Source organism: Hyaena hyaena, unplaced genomic scaffold (assembly GCF_003009895.1).
Source record: "Hyaena hyaena isolate Hyena2069 unplaced genomic scaffold, ASM300989v1 scaffold_634, whole genome shotgun sequence".
Lineage (NCBI taxonomy): Eukaryota > Metazoa > Chordata > Mammalia > Carnivora > Hyaenidae > Hyaena > Hyaena hyaena.
Window position 1 is genome coordinate 816,272 of NW_024081267.1, and position 7,762 is coordinate 824,033.

Genomic DNA, 7,762 nt, shown 5'->3' on the forward strand with positions numbered 1-7,762 from the left:
CTTTTCGGTTTCCTGGTGCCTGTAAATGTTCTCAGTGTACTGTAGTCTGTGAAGGGTGCGGTAGCATTATGGTAATGACAGTGTTCACACCTTAAGTAGAAATACTCTGCTGTTAAGAAACGCTAACCATCATCGCAGCTTTTAGCAACCCGTGATCTTTTTGCTGGTGGATGGTCTTGCTTGATGTTGATGGCTGCTGACCCCGCAGGGAGGTGGCTGCTGACCCTGTAAGGTGGTGGCTGCTGACCCCGCAGGGAGGTGGTGGCTGTGGCCATTTCTGAAAATAAGACCACTGTGAAGTTTGCCACATTGACTGACTCTTCTTTCAGGAACGATTTCTCTGTAGCACGTGATGCTATTTGGTAGTGTTTTACACGCAGAATTTCCTTCAAAACTGGAGTCCAGGGGCGCCTGGGTGGCTTAGTCGGTTGAACGTTTGATTTCAGCTCAGGTCATGATCTCACAGTTCGTGTGTTTGAGTCCCACGTCGGCTCTGTTCTGACAGCCTAGGGCCTGGAGCCTGTTTCAGATTCTGTGTCTCTCTCTTTCTCTGCCCCTCCCCTGCTCGTGCTCTGTCTCTCTGTCTCTCAAAAATAAATAAACATTAAAAAAAAAAAAAAACACAGGAGTCCATCCTGTCCCACCCTGTGGCTGCTCTGTCAGTCAAGTTGGCGTGACTTTCTCAATGCTGTGTTGTCATTTTGAGAGTCTTCACGGCATCGTCACCAGGAGCACCTTCCGTCTCAGGAAACCACTTTCTTTGTTCATCCACGGGAAGCAGGTCCTCCTCCGTTCGAGTTTTATCCTGAGGTGGCGGCAGCTCCGTGCCGTCTTCAGGCCCCTCTTCTCCTTCTGTTCTCCCGTTTGCACACGTCTGCAGTGACTTCCTCCCCTGGAGTCCTGAACCCCTCAAAGTCCTCCCCGAGGGCTGGAGTCAACTTCCTCCCAAGTCCTGTTCATGTTGAATTCTGACCTCTTCCCATGAATCACAAGTGTTCCTCATGGCCTCCGGGATGGCGACTCCTTTCCACGATGTTTTCCATTTACTCTGCCCGGATCCATCAGAGCAATCACTGTGGACGGCAGCCGTGACCTCACGAACGGTATTTCTTAAATAATGAGACTGGAAAGTCAGAATTGCCCCTTGATCCGCGGGCTCCAGAATGGTGGTGGTGTGGCAGCAGGCGCGAAAGCACCAGTGATCTCATCGCTCGTCTCCATCAGAGCTCTCGGGTGACCTGGTGCAGTGTCGTTGAGCAGTAATATTTTGGAAGGAGTCTTTTCTCCTGAGCAGCAAGTCTCAGCAGTGGCCTACACTACTCAGGCAGCCATGTTGTAGACAGATGTGCTGTCTGCCAGGCTTTGTTGTTCCACATAAAGAGCATGGGCGGAGGAGATTATGCACAATTGCTACGGGCTTAGGAACTTCCGAGTGACCAGTGAGCACTGGCTTCCACCTCCAGTCACCAGCGACATTCGCTCCTACCCAGGGTCAGGCTGTCTCTCGAGGCTTTGAAGCCAGGCACCGACTTCTCGTCTCCAGCTATGAAACTCCTCGGTGGCCTCCTCTTCCCACAGAAGGCTCTTAGATCTGCATGGAAAGACTGCTGTTTAGTGTGAGCACCTTCATGAATCCTCTCAGCCAGATCTTCGGGATAATCGCCGCGGCTTCTGCGTCAGCACGCGCTGCCTCGCCTTGCACGTTGCCGTTACAGAGACAGCTTCTTTCCTGAAACCTCCCGAACCAACCTCTGCCAGCTCCCAACTCTCCTTCTGCCGCTTCCTCACCTCCGCAGCCTTCACAGGATCGAAGAGTCAGGGCCTTGCTCTGGGCGAGGCTTCGGCTGAAGGGAACGTTGTGGCTGCTTTGCTCTTCTTTGGTCTTCCTGGAAGACCAGCCAGGCTTCCTCCCCATCAGCAGTAAGGCCGTTTCACTCTCTCATCACCCGTGTGTTCACTGGAGTAGCACGTGCGCACAGTGTCCTTCAAGAACTCTTCCTTTGGCTTCACAACTTGGCTGCCTGTTTGGCACAAGTGGCCTAGATTTCGGCCCGTCTTGGGTTTCGACCTGTCTCCCTCATTAAGCTTAATCTTTTCTAGTTTGTGATTGACAGTGAGAGACATGTGACTCTTCCTTTGACTTGGACACTTGGAGGCCCTTGTGGGGTTCAGAATCGGCCTAATGTCAGTACTGTTGTGTCTCAGGGAATAGGGTGGCCTGAGGAAGGGGAGAGAGATGGGGGGTGGCGGGCGAGCAGTCAGAACACATAGTGTTCGTCAGTTAAGTTCACTGTCTCATATGGGCTGGCTCACCACCATATGAGTGGTGCCTCAGCTTAGCACGGTAACATGAAAGATCACAGATCACCAAAACAAATATAATAACGAACGATGAACAAGTTTGGAAAAATGGTGCCAAAAGATTTGTTCCACACAGGGTTGCCTAAACCTTCCATTTGTGAAAATGCAGTGTCTGCGAAGCGCAGTGATGCGAGGTGTGCCTGTGTACACAGTGATTTTCTTTCTTATGGGGTTAAAAAAAAAAAAAACCCGCAGACACGGCACCCCTTTCAGTGGCTGGTGTCAGAGCACTGTGTCCCCTGGCCACTTCCACCCGGGGTGATGTCCTCACTCCCCAGGGCCTCGCATAACTGTCCTGTTCTGTCTGCAAGGCTCTCAAACGCCACCTCGTGTAAGGGTCTGAGGCCGCAAGTTCTCCAGCGCATCCCACCGGCTCCTTTTGGCTGAGATGACTGAACTGTCAAATATTTTTAGGGCAATTCTGCTTTTGTTTTGTTTACATAGAGGTAATGGGAGTGCTCGGCAGCCGGGCCCTCACCCCCTCACGCTGGCATCTGGCCCGAAGCCAGGTGTGGGCCATCCTCGGTGCCCCCTGGCTTCCAGCTACATGCTCGGCAGAGCCCTATTTAGGGGACACTTTCTGTCTTTGAACAAAATGCATTTTCAGTGGAAAGGAACCTAGAGAACATTTTGCAAAAGTGTGTTTGCAGAAAGCAGAATTACACTCCGTGTCCGTTCCTCCTGGGTTTCTTAACCGCATTTTTCCTCAGAGAAATTTAGGGCAGCTAAGTAGAAATTAAATTTTCCATGTATAAACAGACGTGGAGACAGTGGCTCGATGGGAACTGCCGCAGGTTTGGAGTCTCAAATGAGCAATGGAGAGTTTACCGTCTTATAGTTTACATAGGCTGACTGTTCTCCCAACAGCAAATAAAGTAAGTGTTTTTTGTAAAAACGCATATATTCCTGAGAAACATGGAGAGGAAAATGGAAAACCCCAGAAGCTCAGCACCAGAGCTGGCAAAGCCAGTGGCCTGTGTGTGTCCTCAGGGATTCGCTGTTCCCTCCCCGGGTCTCGTCAGGCGCTGGGTAGTGGGTGGGTGTTCAGGGGCCTGCAGGCTGACAGAGCTGCCCCTTCCAAAGCCCGTTGGGTCCCGCCCTGGCCTGATGGGTGCCCCCAGGGTGAGCGGGAGGGGTGGGGCACGGGGAGCCATGCAGGGATGAGGGGCGGGCTCGCCTCCGTCCTGGGACGCTACTGGTGACTGAGTGCAGGCTTCACGCACCTCTGAGCCTCTGGTCTCTGAGCCTAGTCGGTAGTCGGTAGTCGGTGCTGGGATGCTCACCTGCGGGGCCTCCGCTGGCCGCCGGCCTCTGCTCGCCCTGCCGCCCAGTGCCCCGTCCCGGCCGCGTCCTCCGCTGGCTCCCAGGCTGGCCTTTGCAGCTGCGTCGCCTCCGGGAGCGGAGCGGTGGGGTGGCCTGAGGCTGCCCCTCCTTCAGTCTGTCTGTGGGGACGCGTGGGCTGTGACGCCAGGTGCCGACGTCGTGGGGAGGGGAGCGGCGGGCACCGGAGGGCAGGGGTGTCCAGCCTGCACACCCGTGCTGGGTGTGGGTGGTGGTGCGGGGGGCGCACAGGCAGAGGCCGCAGAGCGAGGGGCGGGGTGTGCTGGCTAACGTGGGGCCCGGCCCCACTTCCACCTCTATTGTTCTGGGGACTCCAGGAGCCGCTGTGTTTCCCTGCACGACACACCGTTTCTCTTATCAGAGGACTCTCTTAGCCCTTTCTTTCTTATTTTTTTATTTTAAAAAAATGTTTATTTTTGAGAGAGAGCGAGCACACAAGCAGGGGAGGGACAGAGAGGGAGACACAGAATCTGAAACAGGCTCCAGGCTCTGAGGTGGCTGTCAGCACAGAGCCCGACGCGGGGCTCGAACCCAGGAACCACGAGATCATGACCTGAGCCGAAGTCAGATGCTTAACCGACTGAGCCACCCAGCTGCCCTCCATTAGCTCTTTCTTAAAACTTAAACTTTTTATTCTGCAATAACTAACTAGGTTCAGGTGAGGTGTCCGCAGGCTCCCGAGTGTGGCGTCCTGCGTGGCCGTGAGGTGCCGTGTGCAGCAGGATGCCAACCGCCTGCGGACACCGCTCACCTGTGCTCCGGGAACGCACGCCCCTGAACAATGCTCCACAGGTGAAACCTGCCGGAAGGCCACGTGCCCGGCGTGTCCAGGCTGTGGGCCAGCCCGCCTCAGCCCTGCACCCCGGGGGGACACGGGCTGTGTGCAGGTCAGGGCTGTGGGGAATGAGACACTGCTGGTGTCTGTGTGGACGCAGAGCTTCACATCTGCACGCGGACATGGTGTCGTTGCCATGTCCTGCGTGGTGGCCATGTCCTTCTAGAAGAACCTGCCAGGCTCTTCCCAGAGCAGCAGCCCATTTGCGAGCCGGGTGTGGGTGGCCAGTTTCAGCACATTCTGGACGCGTTGGGCTGGTGCGGCCCGTCTTCACGTTCTCCCTTCCCACAGGTGTGAGGGTGTCTCACCGTGGGCCGAGCTCCCGCTCTTGGTGGCCTAGCCTGGGTTCCCAAAAGGTTTTTCCGTTTTTCTTGAAGTTTGACAGTTTATATGTTACATTTACACATATGACCCACTTTGCGCTGGTGTTTGTATCAGGCGTGCGGTTTAGGTCGAGTTCCTTGTTTGCCTGTGGAGGCCCCGTCCTCCGAGGCCATATGTGGAAAGGCTGTTTTCCCTCCCTTCGCACGGTTGCTAGCCCCTCCCCCAACCCCCCACCGAGGCGGGGGTCCTCGCTGTGCCCCGTTGACACGTGTGTGTCCCCCCAGCACCACCCTGTCCCCTTTGCTGTGGCTACAGAGGGACCTCACTGCGGGGCCAGGGGCTCGAGCCTCCAGCGTCCTGCCTGCTCACGGCCACCTGCTGCCCTGGCTGGGCCCGTGCATTCCAGGTACATTCTGGAATGAGCTCCTCTCAGGTCTACAGGAAGCCTCGCTGGGACTTTGACAGAAACTGAATTAAACTCACAGATCATTTGTGGGAGAATTGACTATGTTTACTTTGTTGAAACTTTACTATGTTGAAACTTCAGTCCATGAACATGATATGCCTATAAGAGTTGTATTTCCTTCAGCGTGCTATACTTTTCAGCACCCAGGCTTAGAAAATGCTGTGTGTGTGTAAATGGCATTTTTTTTTTTTTAGATTTTGGCATCTGCTCGTTCACTGCCAGCAATTTTTGTGACTTGATCTTGAGTCCGTGACTTGTTAGTTCTGGAAGTGTTTTTGTAGATTTGTGGGATTTTCTTAGACAATCGTGTCATCTGCACACGTGGATACCTTTATCCCTTCCACGTGCTCTGTGTGCATTTCCGTTCCTTGCCTTATCCCACTGGCTTCAGCGTCCACCACCCTGATGAGCAAGAACAGTGACGTCCTCACCCGTTCCCATCCTCCAGAGGTGTCATGGATAGATGGTGCCCCCCAAAACCCCTGTGCCGAAATCCTAACCCTCGGTGCCTCAGAATGTGACCGTATTCAGAGACTCACAAAGGTAACGAGTTAAAATGAGGTCTTATGCGTAGGCCCTAATCCAGTGTGGCTGGCGTCCTCATAAGCAGAGATGTGGACACAGACGTGCACAGCGGGACGACCCGGTGAGGACACAGGGAGAGGACGTCTCTCTACACAGCAGGAGGGAGGCCTCGGGGAAGCAGGCCTGCCTCCTGGCCTCCCCGCCTCCAGGACCGGGCAGATGCATGTCTGTTGTTTCTACGGTGTTCATTCTCTATTCGGACTGTTCCACACTCGGCTGATTCATTCTCCAGTTGGTGGACTTTGAGTTGGAAATACCAGTTTTGAGTTATTATGAATAAAATTGCCACGGACATGACGCCCAGGTCTTCGTGGGTACAGATGTTTCCTCTTCTCTTGGGGAGCGTCCCCAGGAGTGGGATTGCTGGGTTGTAGGCAGGTGTATGCCAAGCGGTTTTCCAAAGCAGGCGTACAAGTGCACGCTTCTGTCGCCCCGCGTCGCAGCCTCTGCTTGCCTCTTGTTGGCACTTGGTACCGTCAGCCATGCACCGCGGCCACTCTGATGGCTGTGGCCGTATCTCTGGGGGCTTTAATTTATGTTTCCTGATGACAGTGCTGCTGAGCACCTCCCTGGGCGCTACCTGTCCACTTAGATAACTTTTGTAAGCCAGGTGCCTGGTCTAGTCTATTCCTCAATTTAGTTGTATTGGATTCTTTGTCCTTATTGGTTCATAGGAACTTTTTATACATTCCATGCACAAGTCCTTTTCAGATGGACGTGTTACAAATATTTCCTCCTACTCCACAGCTCCCTTTCACCCTCTTCGTGGAGACTTTGATGAGCACAAGTGTCATGTCAGTGACCTTTGGTTTATCAAGTTTTTTCCTGTGGCTTTTAGGCCTGAGACATCTGCGTGCCTTGAGGGCGTCGGTGTTTTGCATGCATGTTTTTAGACGCTCTACAGTCTGGTGCTCCCCGTTAAGCCTGATTCATCCCAGCTATTGTGTGTGAGGCGTGAGCGACAGCTAAAGGTCCCCTGTCCGTGCGGCGTCCACCTGCTGCTGCACCCCTGTGAGGGGCTTCCCGTCCCGGCGAGCGCTGGCACCTTCAGCAAACGCCAGCCAACCGTGTGTGCATCGTGGCGGCTCTGGCTCCCCATCCTGCTCCGTTCACACGTTTCTCCATCCCGACCCACCGACACTGCCTGTCTGGTTTTCATTTCATTTACTTTTGTGATTACGGGAATTATTTTGCTTAATAAACTAAATCATTTTACTTACTATAGAAACCTCCGCACCATGGTAATGGACAGAGCGGTTCTCCATTGACAGCTGTTCACCTCTGCAATTTCCCTACTGTAGACACGCGTGCGTGTCATGTTCTTGCTCATCCAGGGGCATGAAGGATGGCGCGTGCAGGGGCTGCGGCAGGCGGGGCTGCGAGCTGCTTGCATGTCTTTGTTTTGGTGGAGGCTCCAGATTGCCTTCCACAGGGTGTGGGGAGAGGGGTGCCTCCCAACCCCTGTTTGCACCTTTTTAGGTTTTCCTTCTTCTCTGGAGTGGTAGTGCCCCCACCTGGTGCTCCCCCTTGCTCCTTCCTTGTCCTCCTCCTCCTCTGTGCTCCCCAATCCTCCTCTCCTGTGCTCCCCCTCCCCCTCCCCCTGTGCTCCCCATCCCTCTCCTCCCCTGTGCTCCCCCCTCCTCCCCCCATGCTCCCCCATCCCCCTCCTCCTCTGTGCTCCCCCCTCCTCCCCTGTGCTCCCCATCCCCCTCCTCCCATGTTCTCCCCCCTCCTCCCCCATGCTCCCCCATCCCCCTCCTCCCCCGTGCTCCCCATCCCCCTCCTCCCCTGTGCTTCCCCATCCTCCCCCTTTGCTCCCCCCTCCCCCCCTGCGCTCCCCCTCCCCCTCC